We start from the raw sequence: 23,434 nt of genomic DNA on the forward strand, positions 1-23,434 counted from the left end.
TGCAGCTAGAGTCAAGAGCTCCGGGGTACTGATTAGTTCATAATGTTGTTGCACCTACAGGGTTGCAGATCTCTTTAGTTCCTTGGATACTTTCTCTAACTCCTCCATTGGGGGCCCTGTGTTCCATCCAATAGCTGACTGTGAGCATCCACTTCTGTGTTTGCTAGGCCCAAGAATAGTCTCACAAGAGACAGCTATATCAGGGTCCTTTCAGCAAAATTTGGCTAGTGCATGCAATGGTGTCAGCCTTTGGAGGCTGATTATGGGATGGATCCCGGGTATGGCAGTCTCTAGATGGTCCATCCTTTTGTCTCAGCTCCAAACTTTGTCTCTGTAACTCCTTCCATGGGTGTTTTGTTCCCAATTCTAAGAAGGGGCAAAGTGCCCACACTTTGGTCTTGGTTCTTCTTGAGTTTCATGTGTTTTACAAACTGTATCTTATATCTTGAGTATTCTAAGTTTCTGGGCTAATACCCACTCATCAGTGAGTACATATCATGTGAGTTCTTTTGTGATTGGATTACCTCACTCAGGATGATGCCCTCCAGGTCCATCCATTTGCCTAGGAATTTCATAAATTCATTCTTTTTAATAGCTGTGTAGTACTCCATTGTGTAAATGTACCACATTTTCTGTATCCATTCCTCTGTTGAGGGGCATCTGGGTTCTTTCCAGCTTCTGGCTATTATAAATAAGGCTGCTATGAACATAGTGGAGCATGTGTCCTTCTTACCGGTTGGAACATCTTCTGGATATATGCCCAGGAGAGGTTTTGCGGGATCCTCAGGTAGTACCATATCCAATTTTCGGAGGAACCGCCAGACTGATTTCCAGAGTGGTTTAGATCAGTAATACTTAGAACAATAATTACTATAATACTAGTTTGGAATGCATTTTTTAACATATCCTGAGTAACTACCATTATTCCTTAAACTTTCTAAATCTTCATACAATGCCTTCATATATGAATCAAACAACAATAGCACATTTTTAATGAGTATTCTTCATTCCTTACAGTTGTCCTTCACAGAGCAGAGTGAGACTTTACTTTTAATGATAGCCTGCCTATACTTTCTTACTGAAACAAATAAACTTTTCTTCATTTCTTTTTTTAAATTTAAAGTGAAATTCTCAGATTCATGTTCTGGTTGTGACATATTTTCTGAAATCTACTCTATTATCTCAAGACCCTTTTTCAGTTCTGAAATCTTCAGTACCTTCCATCCTTTTTCTAAAGTCATATCATAGTAGGAGAAACCCTTCTTGGTTCTTCAGACACGTCGGCTTTGATCAGGTACTTTCCAGTGTTCAATTAGTGATCCTGGATTTTCTAAGGTACATTTGCCTTTGATTGACTTAACCTTAAATTCCTATTTACACCATATTGTAACTATATCTTTTTCACTCTTCTTATATCTTTGGCAAGAGAGGTCACTGCAGTAGTAATTTTATCTTTTCTCCCCCAGGTATAGTCACTTTGAGATGGTACTATAAATAATTCATGCACTTCTACCATTTGGCTTTACCAGAGCAGTCTCCTTTAGTTCTGTTTATTTATCTCCTTTGAATCTTACTTGTTAATCTCCAGTCTGTGCTGATTTAATTGACTTGCTTAGTTCATCGCCGTGGCAAGGCTCCTTACAACACAGTGCATTGCCATACCGGTCCTCTCAGTTTGTCTTCAAATAGATCCTATCAATGTTTTATATGCAAATATTAATCCAGTATTACAAAGCAAAAAACATGTGCTAATTATTTCTATCATTTATGACCAGGCAATAATTTTGCATATACGTGTTCACTGATGATGATGATGACGACAAATTGCTAGCTCCAGGGAAAATGTAAAGGGTCATCAACTGATACTGTGTGTTAAAAATCCATATGATGAAAAGTCACTTAGAATCACTCCAGCCATACTAGGAATGAATAACCTGCGAGAAAGAATGACAAATCTTTATACCTGTTCTAATACATTTCAAGGGACTGAACTACATCCATACACAACATAGTTAAAGTCCCTAAACACACCCAGTTTTAGAGGAGTTCTCTTCCTCAGCACCAGCAATGCAGTAACAATGCCTTCTATGGAGATTTAGAGAGGTTTTGAACCTTTTGTCTTTTATATAAATGAACCCTGAAGTTTGCAGTTAGCAGGGTAATAATGGAAGAGGAAGAGGGAGAGATTAGGGAGGAGGGGAAGTCATGTAGTCAAATGATTTGGGGAAGCATACAGAGCAGAATTGTCTCAAAGTATTGGGGATTAGTAGTATTTGTCAAAGGAAGATAAAAATCTATAAGACAAAGAGAAGAAACTGGCACCTGCCCTATCACCAGGATGTTTCCAGTCTTGCCAAGGTAATTTGTAAACCAGACAAGGAGAATAAAAAGAGCAGCTGCTAAGAGGCTGTGAATATATTGTTTCTTTTGGAGGAAGTATGGATATGATAGCCAACATTAAAAAATATTGGCATGTGTGCCTTTTAATGACATGGGCATATTTCATGTAATTGGTTGTCAGTCAATTTTATTGTCCTTCCAATACCACAGAGTATCCTAAAATAAAATAGGTGATATATTCACTCCATTGTTTATCTAAATGTCATTATACAGCATGTGAATAGAATGAGAAAGGACATGTAAGCAGTCATACAAAGCTTAAGCGTAGCCTAATCAGTTTCTTCAGAACTACACTTCCATAAAGTGAAATTTTATCCTACAGTAATTGATAATTTGATTTTTAAACTCACTTGTGATAAAAATATGTATCCCTGAAGCTGATGGAAATATAATCAGTAAAAAGGATATCACAATTAAAATATCAGAAATAAACACATCCCATAACAGTTTAGCATTAAAATGGTTGTCATTATGACCAGAGTGTGAATGAAGCAAACTCAGCTTCAAGGACTCCAACTAACCATTATGTGATGGCATGTCAAATTATTCCTGACGTTCACCTAGGCATCAGGAGAGCCATTCGTTGACTTCTCAGCATGAGAATATTTATTTCCATGTTGGTGGGACTCTACCATATGTATCAGTGCCTTCAACAGTATGGGATAATTCAGCGGGGCTCTTTCTATATTCATTTCTCCAATGCAGACAAATACAGTACGCAAAGGAGAGCAGAAGGAGACAGAAAGAGGTTTTAGTCACTGTCTTTGTGCTACATCAACTCCCAGTCTTTGATTCATCTTCTGCACAGTGAGAGGTGGAGACCTGGCTACGTTACAAAAACAGAATGTTGACTTGCAGGTTCCAAGTTGTTCAAGGCATCACCACCACAGGCGTGGGCAAACTAGACCCACTTGTAAATATAGTCCAAAAATCACAGAAAGAGGGTATGTGGTCTTGCTGCCTATGTGAGAAGGATGATAGATTCTTTGTCTCTGTTAGTCACTGAGTTTTGAGTTCAGAAAATAAATTCTATTTATGGTTTTTATATGTTTCTCCTCAATGACCATGCGCCCATGTCTCTAATTACCCACCTGTTAAGTCAGCTTAGAAAATATACACCTCACGTTTCATCCTGTGGATATAAATCTACTAAACTTTTAGAAGATCTTCTTTCTTCCCGGATCCCCGGATCAACACCTAACCCTTGATTTATTTCTATTCTGTCCTCCAACTTAAATTCTACCCACTCCGCTCTGGTTTGTTTGGTCAGCACAACAGGGCCTGACATACTCTATCATCAATTTCTTTGGCTCCATTTTTTGCGACAGTATTATTAATCAGTTCTATTGTTTTCATATAAGGAATGTGAATATAAGAGTTCAACTCCCCCCCCCCACATACTGTACAATATTTATTGTTATGTTTTGATTTGAATTTCAGGGCTAAGACAGTTATTAAAGGGGAGAGGGTCACTTTGATCTTTGTGTTCTTCAAACTGTCTTGGACTAAAAGATCCTGCAAGGTGTGTCTATGGTTAAAAAAAAAATCTTGAAAACCTTGGCCTATGGGAGTATGATGGTTTTACAGAGCTAATGCTCATCTGATCTGTGTACTTCACACAGTGCATTAGATATACCACATTCGGGAGCTCAGCAGGGCTCTCCTTGTGTATGTCAAGGCTGAGAAGTTTCCAATTGTGTGTCGGGCAGATGCTGTGCCCTGCACACAAGAGATGAACTCCTGCTTATCTATGTGTTTTAAATGAAAAACAAAAGAAAAAGCCTCAGAAAAGCATTTATGAATAGGGAGTTGCATGCTCCACCACTGCCTTCATTAGCATTTCAGCCCAGGAAAGCCCCCTAAGAGTCTAATTGATATGCTTGGAGAAGTTGGATGACTGTGCTGCTGGGCAGCTTAGCAGGCAGTGTGTAGTGGAGTTGCAACCACCTGAAAGGGCACCCGTCATGTGGGTGAAGAGTTCCAGAAAGGCATTCTCTGCTGTCATCCCCACAGGTCCTGGGGACCTGCAGGCATGACTCCTGCCAGTGATGGCTGCGACATTTATGGGCCAGCCTGCGTGTCTTTCATCGAGAGACAATTACTGGGGCAGTGCTGAGGCAGGACTGAGCCTCTGGGCACAGTATCTGTCATACCTACTGCTGGGGTTTGTGAATTAATGATCAGATGGATCCAGCAGGTTGTACAACATTAAGTAGAAATTGTCAGCTCCTCGGTGAGTGTCCAGCAGTTGTCTCTTTATACCTTGCCTTTCATCCTGGGTCTGAATTTTAAAGAATAAACAACATTTTAGGTATCCTGCTTCCTTGATTTGAAGACAGGTTTAATCTGAGCAGGAACTTGGAAGCTCCTGTTTCCACTCTGCTTAGGGTTGGTGGTAATGTGGCCATAGATGACATTAGCTTCCTTTGTCTCTACTTTATTGTCATAGAGTAAGGGACTCTGATGAGACCTCATCATCTCATTACCATATTTTCATTATGTTGGGCCATATTTCATATCACCTTGGTGATGATTTACATAAATTTAGAAGAATGTTTTTTATGAATGGCATTAACACAACTTGCTCAATACCACTGTTAGTCTTCGTCTCTCTGTCTCCGTCTCTCTGTCTCTGTCTCTCTGTCTCTCTCTCTCTCTCACACACACACACACACACACACACACACACACACACACACATGCTTCTTCCCAACTCTATGGTAGCTATGTAATTAGCAAGCTATGAAACACACTCCAGTCATGCTTACCTTCCATAATGGAGACCTAAGTGGAATGTTTCCGATATCTGAAGCTATAATGGATTCAAGGGCACTGAGCTGGCACCAGGAAGAGGCTGAGAAGCTAGGAGGAGATTGGTGACCCTGGGTTCCTGGAGGTTGTCATGCTCTGTTGAACATCCTGTGAAACTTCTCTCACGTTGCGCTTTACTGTCCGTGAGATAGATCATGGCAGATTATTAGATACTTTTCTAATTTACCACTATGATTGAGTGAAGATGTTTTTAAAAAGACTCCTTCTCCTAGATGTTTTTTATCTAGAATATTAATGACTTCTGTCATATTTATATTACAGTTCAGTGGGACATTGATAGCAACTAGGGGACAAGTTAATAGGCGATGGCATATATGATGTAGTAGCTCACACCTCTAAGCAACTTTCTCTGGGTTCCTCTTCGCTCTCAGCAGTGCCTTCCTGAAATTTTCACCCACAAGCTGTGAAGCCTTCCACTCTAGTCTCTCCTACCAATTGCCTTGAATGAAAACAACTTACTCAAGTATAAGAGATAAATAATTAATCATTTCTCCCCACTGGGAGAAATTCCTGCATATGGCAGAGTAGCAGGGGACATTTAAAGGAAGAGTATTCAACCTGTGCCCTTCCTTTCCTCTGGGAAATGTAGAAGAATGCTGTTTCTCACCACACTTGGGGCACAACATCACTATGCAAGTGTAGGAGCAAACACTGTGGCATTGCCACACTGCAGGAGTTCTGCAAAGATGGGCAATAAAGACAATTTTAATAAGATAATTCTAAAATCGATGTTTACTATTGTTCTTATAAATAAAGACATAGGGAATGGTATGCATGCCTATGTGGATTTCTATTCCTTAACTTAATTTAATGTTAGCTCTGTGGACATCCAAAATGCTTGGGAGGTACCTGCTGCAATGAAGCACAACCCATAAGATGGAGGATCCCTTCCTTTGGTTGTCAAGGTTACATTTTATCTAGTCTCTGAGCATTGTATCAATCGACAGTTTTAAAGACATTTTTTTCATAGCATCCAAAATAGGTTTGTGACTTGAAGAGTTTCTCAGTTGCTAGGTATCAAAGCAAGTCCAGGAGGGCAGGACATGTACTTGGCTTGAGGATGGAAGGGAATCCTTCCTGATGGCTGTGAGCTTGGGAGGTATCTTTACATCATATATCGTGGTGTGGTGCCTGTCCTAGAAAAGGTGTGGTTTCAAACTCCAACTCAAGAAACTTACCATACACTTTCAGGCACATGAGAGCCAGAATATGTCAGTATGGATTATGTGGCAGGTGTTTCTGAGCTCTGGAAAGGCCCTGCTGCCATTTGAAACCCAGCTCTAACATTTGATGCTTATTCAACAAATGCTCGAGGGAAGGGTTAGCATCACGCACTTGTGCCCCTTGTTTGCTTTCTATGTCAATACTGAGGCTCAGTGTCTATGCATCTCAGAGTATGGATCCTGCCCGGTAATGGCAGAAAGAGTGGAGAATTTTTAAACCCTTGGAAAGTTTTTTATTTTCACTTTTGACCTAATGTTCTCTCCTTCTTTTACACCACTCAAAGAGAGACTCCGGTATAGGTGAAGATAGAACGTGTAGTGGCTGTAATGATGTAATGAATCCTTGATCTTTGAAGAATGAGCTTTTCTAGATGTCTCAACTAATGTTCCTTTACTGAGTCCTAAAAACTCTGTAGAAGAGAGACCTGATATGTGAGTCCTCTACTCTTATTTCTTTGGCTCCACCAAGAACTTTATCTCTGAAATTGATTTCTCCTGAATTGGAAAAGATTACCTACAGTCCTATTGGGAGACTCTATGTTTGCTGACATTTTTCCCCCCAAAAGATGCAATGATGCTAACCTTTGAAACAATGCTCATGGGAATTCCTGGTGGCTATGCTTCTTGACTCTACCCTGTGAAGGGCAGTGTATGTCAACAGAAGTGCTTCTAGCATTAGGCAAAGAATATTCTCCATTGTGCAAAACTGGGGTGTGTACGTCAGTGTAGTTGGTGGCCTAGGTACTAAATCCCAGAAGCCTCTAGAATCGATAATGGCAACTCAGACTGCCTCCGCCCATGCCTTGGTTCTTTGGAAGAGAGTGGCAGGCCTGTTAGGAAAGGAATATATGGGGTGGAGACTAAAGGACACATGGCCAGGATAACTGGATCAGGGACTGGTTACAAGGATGAGCTGCAGTTTGACCAGACAAAGGAGATACTAAATTACTCTTTGTACAAATGCCACAATGTCTATTATCTTGTATGCTGACTTCAAAGAGTCATAGGAGACTCAGCTAGGCAGCATTGTGCTTTCAGGTTTCATAGGCAGTGAATTTCCAGACACTGAACTGAGCTATCTCCCTCACGGCCATGACAAACTCTCTGCTATAACCCTCCTGCCCAAACCGCCAAATGTGTGTGCACTAGATGGTGGTTTGTGCTATATCTTCTTTAATTGGAATCCAACAGCTTCCAAGGCAGAAAAAATGAGAGTGCAGCTTCACCTTGCCCTGAGCAGGTTAATCTTGTGGGGGTTTGAGCTTGGAAGTTGGCCATTCCTGCTGCCGGGGGTAAGAGAGACACTATGATGAGAAATGGATAATTTGTGTTTTCCTTTAGTCGAACTTCACCATCTTTCCAGCTGCACTTGGGCTTCTAGTGTCCTACCGATAAGCTGACAATTTTGTTTTAGGGGCTTGATAGTATGTGGGAGATTAAAATACTGCAAACTGTGATCACTAAGCTGTCCCCTAGGTAAATAAACAAATATATTTCCAAAGAGACATGAAATTGCTTTTCCAGACTTAACTTCTACCACCGCTTTAATAAAGCTTGTAAAAATATCCTCTAATCGCTCTGTGGCACTGCAAACATCACAGAGACTCTCCCTCAAATCCTTTCTACCTCCTTTGTTCCACAGGTAGATGTGTATATTATGACAGATAGCTCTAATTAGCGAAACAAGAACTAACCAAATGCTTCCTCATGTGGAAATTCAGCCTTCCGGGCCAAGCTCCCTAGGCCAAAATCTTGCTTCATTGTGGTGTTTATTCTTCCCATGAGTTTATGTATGTTCATCTACACACATAAGCAGCAACCATGGAAAATAGATTCTTGTCAAAATATGAGTCCATCTTGGTTAACACTGAACACAGATTTGGGGAGTCTGCAGTCTACAGACCCAATGCTTATGGTCTGGGTCTATATGAACAATGTAACTGAGCTGTAAGTGCAGCCTGTAAGCCTTTGAATTCTGAGAAGACCCTGCCCAAGCCAGAGCTACAGCTGAGCACTCCAGGGTGGATCAGTGACAGAAGGAACACCCAGGCAACGGGACACAGCACCGCGGCTTTTCTAGTGTTTCGTGTTCTTGAGGTCTATGTGTGGAGAAAGGGGCTGCAGGTGCTTCTCTTGCTTGGCCTCTGACAATTACAGCAAATACTGTTTGGTAGCTATTGGTTAGATTGTGCTTGCTTCTCAGTCATTTCAGTTTGTGACTTGCTAAGGAAGAGTTCCATCTTGCCGCACTGGACAGGATCCAGCAGAAGGTAGCATGACTCCAGTGTGATTTTGAAGGGAATGTCTGTACTGTCTGTACAGGTTTTCTCTTTGAACTACACACTGTAGAATCTGTACTTTTGGAAGCCTAGAAACACTTCGCCATGAACAATGGCAGTTGTTTTCAAAACAGAATGTATAATTGCATATAGGAAATAAAAAGTGAAGTTTCTACTTAAATCAATGATGCCCTCTTAGGGAGGCGGTCTCAGGGCCCTCCCTCGCAGTAACGTTCTGTTTCCTAATTAGCTTCAGTCACTGTTCCTGCAAATACTGATTCTGCAGTGTATGTCACCATGTCACCATGATTTTCCCGTGTCTGAACTCAATTCACTTAATTCAAGTTTTGGTTCCATGAGCTCAGAAGTTTAGTAACACTAACTGAATAAGTGTGTGGAGTTGTTAAACACACACATACATACACACACGCACACACACAGAGAGAGAGAGAGAGAGAGAGAGATCGAGCAGACAGACAGACAGACAAACACAGTCACATAACACTCACATAGACACACTGTGGTGATGGTTTGTATATGCTTGGCCCAGGGAGTGGCACTGTTTGGACGTGTGCCCCTGTTGGAGTAGGTGTGTCACTGTGGATGTGGATTTTAAGACCCTCATCCTAGCTGTCTGGAAGTCAGTCTTCCACTAGCAGCCTTCAGATGAAGATGTAGAACTCTCAAGCTCCACCTTCACTATGCCTGCCTGGACGGTGTCATGTTCCCACCTAGATAATATTTGACTGAACCTCTGAACTTTTAAGCCAGCCTCAATTAAATGTTGTCCTTGTAAGAGTTGCCTTGGTCATGGTGTCTGTTCACAGCAGTAAAACCCTAAGAGCCACACATTCACACATCACACACATATACTCTCACACATCCATATATACGCTTTCACACACATTCATGCATACACATATTCACATAGCACATAGACACATACTCATACACTCATACACATACACTCACACACACATAAATATACACTCATACACACATTCACACCATACGCATACTCACACACATCCACACACTCTCACAGACACATATACTTACACATATATCCACACACCTATACTCACACATCCACACTCTCTCACAGACACACACAAATATATGCACACACAATCTCTCTCTCTCACACACACACACATACATTTTTTTTTTACTCCATCAGCTGAGTTCCACATGAGTTAACTTTGAGGTGACTTTGCTTTTCAGGGGATTAAGGAAGCAGTAAGAGGGGCCTGGCAGTTATCAGGGGTTCATCAGGTCAGATGCGAAGGAGAGAAGAGTGGGAAAGAGCACCACAAATTTATGGAGGGCAGTGAATGATGAAAGGCTACGCAATGGTGTTTCTATCCACATCAGTATCTTTACTTTGTATGCTGGGTCACCTTTTAATTTGAGAAGATATTTCATATATTTCAAAATACATATCCTGTTTATGCATATGCGTATATATTACATGCATTCCTATTTGGTAATAGTACTACAATGTATTAGTACATATTAAGATGGGCATATACTAACCTTTACATGTTATTCAAAAATTTTATTTCCTAAGGTATATTTATAAGGTATACTTATATTATACCTTAGAAACTACTTATAAATATACCTTAGAGGCCTTTACGGTCATATTGTGCCAATGGTTCTATTCTGGTCCTGTTTCCCCAAGCACAAAAGGATATGTTAGACACCTGCTCTTGTTTTTCAAATACCAGAATGTATCTATGGAAGCCAAGCTCTGAATTGGCAGCCTGTTTTTTTTTTTCCTTCCCTATTGGCAGTTCCTAATAGTGTCATCATTTTCTAATTCCCTCTGTTCTTGTTTGAAGGTTTAGGTTTTAATGCAGGGCTCTCTAGCATCTGAGCCTATATTATCTTTCGCTCCATATCCTAGTCCCCTTGTCCTCTCTGATCTGCAAACTGAGTTATTTTAAAATGTACAATTTCTATTTTTTCATAATTTCTCTCTTTTTTTTTTCTCCTGCCCACCGAATCACCTCCTCAAATTCACATAGCACATCCTACAATATCCAAGATACAGCCCATGGTCTCCAATAGGAAATAGGATCTCCCCCAGAGACAACCCTTCTGGTGCCAGGGAAGTCTACTGTGGACGGGCTCCTTAATATGACTTCTCTGAACATAGCATGATATGTTTCTAACTTGTCTTCCTTTCTTGATTGACATGCTATGGACAAAACTGTATTTCACTTTAGCTCCAGGAATCCTATGTTACATGTGGCATAGGTTAGCCATGTCTTGAACAAGTTAGGCAAGGTAAACACAAGTATTCACCCTGGGACTAATATCTGAAATGAATGACACACTCATTTTTTTTCCCTGTTTACTTTTAAGTCTGTTTTCCCCCTTACTTTTAATTAATTATTTGAGATTTTAGGGTAAAGTACTTTGATCATAATTACTTCTTATCCCAAACTCCTCCTATATCTACCTATCTATCTCCCAAAACTCAACAAGATGTGTGTGTGTGTGTGTGTGTGTGTGTGTGTGAAGCTTGCTTGCATCAGCCAGTTTGAGGTGTGTTGTTACAGTGTAAGACAGATTTTTGAATGACTTTCTGATAGGTGCTACTTTCTTCTGTGAGAAGTTCTTAGCTTCTGTGAGAACTCAGAGTTGGTAAGTATGGCTTTACTGCTCAGCGCCATTGCTGCTGAACAAACACATAGTACCTAGTTTATAATGCAAATGGTGTTTTCCTGAGCTTCGAACTCCTAGCACTTTGTAACCTTGTGTGAGGAAAGCTAGAACAGTGTGGACTTTGGGCTGGAGCAGAGCACAGTGTGAACTTTTTACCGAGACACGAGCAGTAGACCATCCTGTTTCCCCTTTCTTCAGGGGAATACTGAGGGCCATCAGCATTCATTTTCAAGAGCTACTCAGGAATTTTTCCCCTGTGCCCATATCTTCAAGGCTTTTCCCCACTTTCTCCTCTATAAGTTTCAGTGTCTCTGGTTTTATGTGAAGTTCCTTGAGAGCTACAAGGAGCCAGCGTTGGAGCTCGGCCATTGAAGACACGGCAAAATGAGCTGTCAGGATGTCACACTCCCCCCAGAGTGGCCTGGAACTTCTATGTGTTAATTATACCATAATCATCCCTGGACACAGGAGATGAAATGAACGTCTCCTTGCTCCTTGAGTGAAAGAGAATCCGTCTTTCCTGTGAGTCCCGGGAAAACTTTTCATGGGCCTGCATTCCAAGAACCTGGCTGGAGTCTCACCCATCAGTACAATGGAGTATTTTCAAAGCTTAAGCTGGGCTGACATGCAAGGCTGGACGGGGCTGGGAATAGAACAGCCCCGTCTCTCCAGAAATCGCAAATACCTAACATTAGTGGCATCCTCTGCATGGACCCAAGACGCACCATCCTTCCATTCTGCTCCATACATGCTTGCTGAAGGAAACAAATATACGAGTCGTTGATAGATACACCCTCTGCTGCACTGTCCTCAAAGTTCCCGAAAAGGAGAACACGTTCATCGGCTCTCTGGATTCCAAACCTGCAATTTTGTCCCTCTGGATCCATAAGCTTTTGAGGGGAAATTGCTCATCATCCCTTAGAGTTTGCAAAGCACCATGAAAAAACGACTGAAATGAAAAGCATTAAAATATGCAAATTGTTGCTATTGTTCTTAAGGGCTTCTTCACATAGGACAGGATCAGTTCAAAGACAGAGTAAGACCGCACGCATGTCAACAGTAATTTTGTTTTCAGCGTGAGGTCTTTTCCTGCAGGAGAAGTACTACTTTTGGAAAGTTTGTTGAACACTCAGTTTTAAATTCCATTCTCATTAACCTCTATTTACCCCTGCTTTCATTTAGGCCCCTCTATTTTGAAGAGATATTTTTGGTTTGGTGGCAGTTGCAGGTATACTCAGTAGTAAAAGTAACAGAAAATAATTTTATTCTCAGTATCGTTAAGTGGACACTGATTTGAAAACAGATTATTTTTGCATGCAAATTTTAACAAAGACTGACTGAGAGGACACGTCTCTAAAGTATGGAGCAGTGAGGAGCAGTGAGCATCCGGCTATGTTTATTATTATTATTATTATTATTATTATTAATTCTTTTGTGTATACCGGTGTTGGTGTTATCTGCATGTACACCTAAATCCCAGAAGAGGGCATCGGATCCCATTCTAGATGGTTGTGAGCCATCATGTGGTTGCTGGAAAGTGAACTCCAGAGCTCTGGAAGAGCAACCAGTGCTCTTAAACACTCATCCATCTCTTCAGTCCCCAACTAAATTTTTAAAACACTTTTCTTCATCATTATTGCTTCTTATTATTTTCTTAAGAGATAGGGTCTCCCAAGATAATATATTAAATTTAACTTCCTTTTAAAAAAATTGTGGGTGTTTGTTTGTTTGTTTGTTTGTTTGTTTTAAAGGCAGGCTTATGCTATGTAGTCCTGTCTGGCTTAGAACTCATTATGTGGACCAGACAGGCCTTGAAATTTTCCAGAAATCCTCCTGCCCCTGAGAGTTGAATGGTGGTATAGACTGTCACAGCTGTCCTTCACATCTAGGTCTTTACTTTGAGATGAACTAGCATCTATACGTGCGCTCACACACACACACACACACACACACACACACACACACACTGCAATGCACTTTTCAGGACACTGGTCTTCTAAAGCCTGTATGTGGTTTTTGGGAGAGCTGCTCATCTTTTAGCTTTTTATGTATACATGATATATTACTATTGAATACAATCACATTTCTGGAGAGCACTGGCTAAAGTATATTCCTCTGCTCAGCAGAAACTGGGTGCACTTTGGCCAGCGTCTTCTCTTCCTTGCTATGTCCTGCTCCTCACGCAGACTCTGGAGAACACCACAGCATCCTCCATTTCTCTATGTTTGGGCTTTAGATTCTGCACACAAGTGAGATCCCTATTTTTCTGTCTGCGTCTGGCTTACTTCACTTAGCTTGGTACCCTCTAGGTTTATACACACGGTAGCAAACAACAGTCTTTTCTTTAAGGACTGTTATTTCTCTGCTGACCAAATAAGAGAAAAATATGGATTTGTCCCCTCCTTTATCTCTATAAATTACCAAAATCTTTTTTATTGAAGAAAATGTTTCAGACAATATTTTTTGGTCATATTTCTTTCTTCCTTCAATTCCTCCCCATCTTTCTATCCACTTAACATTCTCTCTCTCTCTCTCTCTCACTCAAAGAAAGAAAAACAGAACAAAAATAAAAAAACTACACATACACACACTAACACACATAAAGTCCTTCAAGTCCACAAACCAGAAATCAAAACAAACAAACAAAAGATGAATAAAAACAAAAATGCCCAAACAAAGCAAAATGAAAAAAAAAATCCACAAAAATCCCGCTGACCTCATTTTGTACTGACTGCTACTTCCAGGCATAGAAGCTTGTCCAATGCATGACCCATGTGCCCAGTAAGACTCTGCTGGAGAAAACAGAATTCCCTTTTGCCAACAGAAATTACCAAAACCTTAATGAAGACTTGAAACTCTACAACCTCTTAAGCCGGGACATTGTCTCCCAATGTGTCCCTTTTCTGTGTCGAGAAGCACAAGTATTTTCTCAGGAGTCATTTGGCTTGAGATATGACTGGTGATAAAAAGTGTTTGACCTGTGGTCAGGTAAATGCAGGACCCTAAGGACATAAGACATCTACCAGAATACAGCTGCAGGCAAGGAGACATAGACTCCTGCAACAAAGAAGCAAAAGAAAAGATGGCTACCGAGAGTTTCAAAGTAGGGAGTAGCATGGAATTTATGGACTGGTGGGGAGTTTAAAACTAAAAGTTTATCTTTGACTTAGTTGTCACCTTTGAGAAAGAAAACTAGGTTTTCCCCAAAATATTATGCAAATGCAAGCATGACCTACAGCACCCTCGAGTGAAGCCATACCTGTGCTCTAATTTCAGGTTCTCACCTGCTGGCACACAAACACATGCAGATCAATCTACACATAGGATCATATTGGCGACCAGGCTAATTGTGATTCATACCTGCCACCCACTTTGGGTGCATTTTGTGAGCAATTCGGAGCATAGGTAATTATGGTAGATTGCTCCTGTGCCAAGAAGACATTGCATAAATCCTTCAGCTGAGGCACAGCTGACAGACTGTGAGTAATACTCACCACCTTGGAGAAGATTTATATTCAAAGCCCGGTGAGCCCGAATGCACTCCACCTCTCATTCCTCAACAACCTGGCTGGAACCAAGGCACTCAGTGATTTCCCAAATTCTCCATTTTCATGATAGGATAATCAATAAAGAACAACTATTAATTCAGAGTCACTCTGATAGACTGGGACTGGACAGTTTTACTATGATATTGATTACCTTTGTAATTTACCACCAGGGATAGACACTTTGGAGGTCATTAGAAGTACAGTCCTTACTGATGCTGTTATGCACAGATTTATCCCAGAGTAACAGACCCAGCAATCAGATTTCACACACTATAGCATGAAACTTAGAGAAGATGCTGAGGTCATGACTACTTTTAAGATGTGGTTCTGAGAACAAACAGGGACTAGGATGAATCAAAGCCCCATTTTCATGGCTTAGGAAATGGCTGTGTTCAAGCCCTTTCTGTATACTCTGTGTGTGTGTGTGTGTGTGTGTGTGTGTGTCTGTCTGTCTGTCTGTCTGTCTCTGTCTCTCTCTATGTCTGTGTCTGTGTGTGTGTGTCTGTCTGTTTGTCTCTCTCTGTCTTGGTCTCTCTCTGTCTCCGTCTCTGTCTCTCTGTCTCTGTCTCTGTCTCTCTCTCTCTCTCTCTCTCTCTCTCTCTCTCTCTCTCTCTCTCCCCATAAACATTTTTATGGCCATGTATCATTTAGGGATTTTTCATGTTTTTTTATTTTTTAAGATGTATTTATCTGTATTTTTTTGTGTGTATCGTTGCTGTCTTCCACATTTATCTGTGAGGAACTAGACCCCTTGGAGGCTGGAGAAAAGAGTGCTGGATCACCTGCAACCAGAGTAACAAACAGTTGCCCTTCAGCCATTGAACCCAGGTTGTCTGGAAGAAGAGCCAGTGCTCTGGACCCTTGGACCGTCTCTCCATCCTCCTCTAAGGACTCCTCCATGAGCAATTCTGTGTTCAGTGTCCAGTGTTGTCTGTAAACAAAGCTCAGACACCCTCTGTCTCCCAAGCGCCATGGTTACTGACCCATTTTCTGATTTCTCAGGCTAAGCACCTCCTTCTGGATCTGAAGGACTTTGTATATTACATTTATTCTCCCAATAATATTTTAAAATTATTTGTGTGACTTTCATATGCACATGTGCATGTTCTGTATTGACATCTGCACTTTCTTCTAAGCCATTGAATGCCTCTTGTCTCTCTGCCACCCCCTTTCTGAAGTGTGACCTCCTTTTCTGGAATCATTACTGCTCATAGAAATACACTTTTTCATTAGGTTTGCATTACCTTGCTGGCCATCAACTTTCTTCACATAGAAACTTGAGATTTTAGGTTAATTACATTTAATTAATGCTTTTCTTTCCTTTTATTATTCATTTGTGTGTGTGTGTGTGTGTGTGTGTGTGTGTGTGTGTGTGTGTGTGTGTTTGTGTGTGTGTGTGTGTTTTCTTGGGGTTGAGGGACACAAGCCACAGCACACATGTGGAAGTTAAAGGACAGCATGTGAGGGTAGGTCTTTCTCCCCCAACACATGGGTCCTGAACTCAAGACTCCTGCTGAATCCTGAAAGCCTCTGACTTCTTCCCTAGAATATGGAGCACACATGCTCTGCACAGTTTTCTTGCACTGAATTGCAAGAGCCTGTTCTTATCATTCATAAAGATTTCCTTTAAACTTTTTTGTTTGTTTGTTTGTTCACCTTGTAAATGCTATAATGGCCTATAGCTAATGAAGGCACACTCAGGAGTAGGAACACATATAGTCAGCACTTGTCTCGTGGAGTATAAAATACAAAGCCCCCCATTCTCCATATGTTTACACATGTTATTTGTATTACAGACAACTAAAACGTGTTTGCCCATATCCTTTCTAGAAGAAATACTTACATTGAAAAGGCAAACTTTATCTCTGGATTAGTATGTCCCTCCAGGAGAATCTTTGGGGACATTATGGTTTCCATAGAAAGCACTAATAGTGCAAATTCTGTGCTTCCCTGAAGGTTCAAAGATACAGAACAAATCATGGAGCCCAAATGTCTATTACCTGTTCCCAGTGCTGACCTTGTTGACATGGTGCCTATTCTGTGCAGAGGATTTTCGGGTTGTGTGTGCCTTCAGGAAGAAAGGGGGCTATTTCTGAATTATCCCACTTCTCTTGGAATTTAGCTTTTGATCTCTGGGGAGGAAAAATGTCAGTTTTGTAAAATTCAAACTTTCAATGCAAATGCTTCCCTGTCCCATCTATTTTACTAAAACTTTGGGTGAAGGTCACTGGAAGCATACGTTGCTGCATTTGCACCTGTCCTTTACCTTCAAGAACCACTCAGACCATGCAGTGTGCATATCAAGGCTTGGCAGGGTCTGAAATCAACGTCAAGAGTAGCCCATGCTCAGCATGCAGATGCGTTGTTTCTTAGCCAGATCTGGGGATACAGGCTTGGAATCTCTGCTACCCGGAAGAAGTAAGACACGGGAACTTACAGGTAGATCTCAGTTCCAAGCTGTGTCCATAGTGTGTATTCAAGATCAGATGGACGGCATAGGTCATGTTATAAAACAAGAAGTTAAGGAAGGGTGTGTGAATACAACCCAGTCGTCCAGCATCCCCGTGTGAGTCCATATGTTCATTCCCAAGTATTGAAAATAAGTAAGTAAGAAAGTAAGAAAGCAAGTAATTAAATAAGAAAGAAAGAAAGAAAGAAAGAAAGAAAGAAAGAAAGAGAGAGAGAGACAGCAAGACAGAAAGAAAGGAAGAAAGAAAGAAAGAAAGAAAGAAAGAAAGAAAGAAAGAAAGAAAGAAAGAAAGAAAGAAGAGAGAGAGAGAGAGAGAGAGAATAAGTTAGTAAGGAAGTAAGGAAGTATGTGAACAACTTACTGGTACAGACTGTAAACGCACCTCCTCCCCATCCAACTCTTAAATTTGACAGGAGTTAGCATTAATTCAGGAAAAGGATTTGAGTGTCACAATGAAACCATCTTTTGTCAGTGGTATCGTGACCTAGCAGAAGTCATTCTGGAGGTGACTAAATACTTGAAGCTGTGACTGAGTCTTGGGCCTTGCTTATTCATGTCGCCGTCTGATATCTCTGCTCTGTTAGAAAACAACAACCAAGCAGATGAGTACAGTGGAGATGTAGCTTGGTTCAGAGCTGGTCCACAATATGCATAAAGTAAAACACCAAGCTAAGTCATTTAATTAAAAGCAAGATTTTTTTTTTAGACATATGATGTGCAACCATATAGGTAGCAATAGTGTGTTGTTTCCTTAAAATGCTGTCGAAAAAGCGGCTGCAAAGTTAACTATTTTTATTGCAGCCAGGTAAAAATTAAATAAATTATAGTAGTGAATCTGAAAAATATGAGACTAACATAGCAGTAATGTTAAAGTATAGTCCATTATACCCCCCAGAATATCTTAAAGGTATTTAATTTTGAAAAAGTGGAGAAAGATGCTACAAGTAAGTATTATAAATATTTTGATCATTAAATCATCATAAAATAAATAAAGTGCTTTCTCACGACCATTGTTTGCTCAGAGTCTTTCTAAGTGGTGTTTTAAATGACAGGCTCATTCTGATGAAGCAACACCTATGTGTTTAGCTCGCTCCTTAAGCTCAGCTAAAGGAAAAATGAACGTGGCTGTCACAGCTGCAAAAGAATCACTTAATTTGAGACCAGCGATTTTAAAAACAGTGGGCTTCCTGATGGATTCAGAGAATGCCTGTCTGACCTGCAGCACCCTGGTCTTCCCAGTGCCCTGGGGAGGAAGGCTCTTCCTGCCCTGCTTCAGTCTGAGCTCCCCAGGACTCTGGATATTGTTTCTTGAACACCGAGCCTTAGTGACATAGTTGTTACTTTTTAAATAAACAGTGAGAGTCACATTATGTAACTGGGAAGCTCCTGTCTGACCAGAGATATGCCAAAATGAAAGCTCTCCTTTTTAAAGATAATTTGGGTTGCTTATCAGAGCAGAAGCAGCTGTATTTTGGACTTACTTAGAGATTTTATTTAATGTGGCATGAAAAAGCAACAAGTGTTAAAAACAAACAAAAAAGCCATGTGCGCACACACATACATTTTGTTACAAGAAATAATTCCAGTGAGGTGCAGTTTTAAAGGAATTTCACTGCAATGGGTAGAAAATAAGATGGGAATATATTTTACAATGTTTTCTGTCATTTTTAATTGCTATAATATTTGAGCTGGATATGTATGTGCCTTCAGAGTAAAAGCATGTTAGAATCCTTATCAGTCAGAAAAACATCTTCACCAATCTAAATGAATTAGACTGTGTAACTAAATTAATCCCACTCCGTGCAGTGATAGGATGGTGGTTGAGACATTGTTACTCTAAGTAAATGGCAAATGTTGGCTCCGGTGTAGAGCTGATGTAAATTAAGCTCATACACTACTTCATAAATGAATGGAGACTCGTAGGAAACACTTTTTTCAATGATCAGTGAAACTGATTGCCATCAAAGAAGGGCCTGATTGCTAACCACCACTTAGTGTTTAAGCATAACATCTGGCCAACTTGGAGGGAAAATATGCAGGGCTTAAAAAATGTTTACTCCGACTTTCAACTCATACATGTATAGACCACAGACAAGGAAACATCTGATGTCCTTCAGGTTTCTGTTGCTAAACAAATGTAACTCATCTTCAAGCTAAAATTGGCTGGGTTCTTTCCCCCTCTCGGATTTTCCCTTGTAAACTATTGAGTAATGGGAGTGGGAGAAAATGAAGGTGATTAGAGTCTTTAAAATATATAAAGAATGATTTTCATTTTGCATTTCCCCATGTGTGTACACTTTAATCTATGTGGAACTGAAGTATTTAATTCAACTCAGGTTGTGTAAGCGACAAACCTGAAGGATGAGTGGAGAAAAATGAACTCAGTCCTCCACTCAAACTATTGTTCTCTGGCTTCAAACAAGTTATTTCAGATACTTTACATTTTAATTCTATATGTTGGCTTCATTATTAACCCAATGATTAAATGCTTCCTGCCACCCCCAAGCAGTCACTGTAATAAGAATCCTCCCTTGGCCATGAATGGTTAAAGCTACAAAGATGTTCAAGTACCTGAATAGTACTTATATTGTCGAATCATTTCTAATAGATTATATATCTTCCTAAGGCGAGACAAGATAGATATTGTGTTTTTATGCATCTAAAGCAAACACTGTCATGTAACATGTTGGAAACCGGGCCTTGGCTAACATGAACTGGATTACACCTGGGAGGCAAACCGTGGCTGAAAAGAGAGGGGGATTAGGCGAATGAACGAGAGAAAAATGGAGCCAAGCCAATGTTCTGATCAAGGCTCAAATGTTTAATGGCAAATGTGCTTATAAAGGAGGGGGAGGCCCGTTCCCACCAATTCATTCTTGGAGCCCAGCTGCAGGTGACCATGTGCAGGATAGGGTGTGGTCTCAGGAATAGCTCTGGAGCCTCTCAGCAGGTAGCAGTATCTGGAAGAGGAACAGTAGCTGAACAATAGAGAGATCTAGGGAGGAAGGGTCCACCCTAGGTGATCTCCTTAGTGGCAGCAAAGTCAAGGTCTGGCTCAGCCTGCTTCAGGCTGAGGGGAGGTTACAGTAACAGGTACTCAGCAAATACAGCGTGCACGAGTGAATGAGCAACTGAACAAACGCAGCACATCCTCTATCAGTCCAATTTAAATAAAAGAACAAGGGATGGTGTAAAACCGGAAAGGAGGACTGGGAGACAGCTTAACATCAAATGGCACTTGATTTATAATAGGTGTGATCCTAAGGACCAAAGACTTGGTCCCAGAATCCATACAAGTAAAACAGGCATCCAACCCATTGCCTTTAGCCCCAGCTTCAAGAGGGCCTGAAGTCTTGAGTATTACAGTCTTCAGGCTATGGAAGAAAATGTGAGCTGTGTGTGGAAGGAGAGACTTTACCTCAAAAGAATAAGCAAACAATAATGTGGTAGGACACCTGATGACTTCTGACCTCCTAGGTCCACAGGAGGAATTCTCTCTCTCTCTCTCTCTCTCTCTCTCTCTCTCTCTCTCTCTCTCTCTCTCTCTCTCTCTCACACACACACACACACACACACACACACAACACACACACAACACACACATACAAATACACTACAATACTATATATACCGACATACAATCACTCACAAATAAACATACAAGTATGGTTTTATTTAAATTGTGATGATGCAGAGCAAAGAGAATGAATGAAGAACATACAGAGCCGATCACCTGACTGTATACTCATGGGTATCTATTAAGATGCTCTTGAGAGAAGAGATGTTGTATGCATATTCTGGCTTACAGATTAATAATAAAACTTTATTTATAATAATTATATGTGCGCTTAATTCAAACTGATCTTGAAAATAACACAAAGTGATGTTTAAAACTTTAATCAGAGAAACTGTAGTCCTTGGAGTGTGGTTTCTTTTCCCATTCCAAAATGAATGTTCTTTTGCTAGGCCCCAGTTGGGCAGCTTTGTGGGATAACTTTCCCACTTACCCAAATTAGAATTTAAGCTCCAAATTTCCAACAACATGGAGTGAACTAAAATTAGCATTGATTTAGTGCTCAGGGCCAACTTAAAGTGACATGTGAACATGAGAAAAAGCTTGCTTCTAAATCCTATAAATCTCAGTGGGGACTTTTCGTTGGTCCATTTCAGGATAGTCTTGTTCTCAGGGATAAGGTTCTTTACGTCAATATTTTTCTAAGAGCCTGACTTTTTGTCTCCCACTAAATATGGTAGTCTTTGTTTCTCCTAGACCATGTGAGAACAGAAGGAAAATTTCTTCTCAGAGAAGAGAAGGCAAAGTGTATAAACTTCTTGCCAAAGGTTATCACATTCTAACTGCGAGAAGGAATGTATGTGACTATAAACAAACGTAGACACCATTTGTTCAGTATTAAGTAGCTGGTGGAATGCTCCAAATTGTTAAACACAAGCTGTCAGCGGCAGCCCCATTGGCCTGAAAGGAGCCTCCGAGGCTAGTGGAGATGTCCAGAGGTAAAACCACACAGAGGCCAGGCAGATGGTCTTTCTCCTCGTGTTGTACCCTAAGCCTTTGGCACAGTTTTCCGATTCTCCTCTGCCGACCCCATCGGATTGCTCACCTCAGGTCTGCACCTTTACCTCTTGCATATTTTTTTCAATAAACATTTTCCCCCATACTTGTCCATTGCTTTTATTTGCTTTGCTTTTTGTCTGCAGCTATCTTATATGTGGTTATGTGTGCCAAATTCTGAACCAGATGAGAATCAGGTTTAAAGCCGAGGTTGACATGCAACTGCAGCGTCTAAAGTGATATTCAGAGAGAGATAGTCAGCTTTACCTGAATTCTTTTGGTGATAGGTCACACGTGGAAAACCTGGGACAATAAAAGAGGCTTATATTCTACCCCAGACCTTCTGATGCTTCAATTTATTCTTTACAATATCTTTAATATAGGGAAACAGCCAACTATTTGGTTGTGCCACGGACTGGAGAGTTTATACCTTGTCTGCCAAAGTCAGGCTATCCGTGAATAAATTGAGACAGTTGGCCACTTTATGGAAAGAGGCCCAGGGCCAATGTACTTATAGCTTGTCTGCCTTTCAGTCCCAATTATTGAAAAAACGCCAAAACAAACCACCCCAGCTTTTAGAGATACGATGTACAAATGCCCTTGTTTGTGTTTTTAAATGATCTTTGTTTACTCTCAGGGCTGTTTACTTTATGTTTGTTTTGTTTGCGTTGCTGGAGAGGGAGCCTGGGGCACCTGATGGCAAGCAGGAGCTCGGGGCTTTCAGCCACTTCCATGAACAAATATATAGTGAACAAGAGCAAAAGCCTGATGACGTCGGTTTTAGGTTTAAATAAGATAAAATATATAAAACTCTTGGCAATAACCAATATATATCAGATATTGATTATCCTTTGAGGTGCTCTGGAATTTCTGTTTATTTTGAGATGCTAATCTTGGGCAAGGCAGCTTTCGCCATGGACTGCTCAGCGGGGACTTGGTGTTTATAGATGACCAGTCCTTGGGCTCTGATGGGTGCTTTTCTCCTTCCAAGACAAACCACCTGAGGCACTGTTCTCCGTGGCGTTCCCTTCCCTGACTCAGGATAACTGTCTGAGTGGCAGCCTGCCCCGCACCTTTGCAACGCCTTAGAGCTTTCACCCCATCCCGATGGTAAAAGGGGGATTCTACCTCTCCTTATTCTGACTTCTTGTACAAACTCATGATTTCTCACTAGCTCGATTCCTATGGCCAACAACTGTGTGCTGGAAATCACTTCCACTAGTCAACCCTGTTACTTAGTTCACAACTATTAAAATTTTGAAATTAATGTTAGACTAAGACCCACTTTGTCTAAATAAGTAAATAATACATTTGCTCCCACATTCTGGTCAAATAAGGCTTCAGACATAGGGGCCACCGCCTTAAACAGTTCCTAGCCTTAGGAAGGTTCTTGCTCCCTGGATAATGAAAACAACAAAATGTACCCCTTTGATAAGTAA

General features: G+C 40.7%; 1 protein-coding gene across 1 annotated transcript in view; it reads left to right on the forward strand.

Moving 5' to 3' along the window:
• Positions 1-23,434, forward strand: part of Gpc6 (glypican 6) — a 1,019,946-nt gene that overhangs the window by 411,394 nt on the left and 585,118 nt on the right. The gene's annotated exons all lie outside the window — the stretch shown is intronic.

The sequence above is a fragment of the Mus caroli genome, unplaced genomic scaffold (assembly GCF_978045245.1).
Source record: "Mus caroli unplaced genomic scaffold, Mus_caroli_1 scaffold_12, whole genome shotgun sequence".
Taxonomy (NCBI): domain Eukaryota; kingdom Metazoa; phylum Chordata; class Mammalia; order Rodentia; family Muridae; genus Mus; species Mus caroli.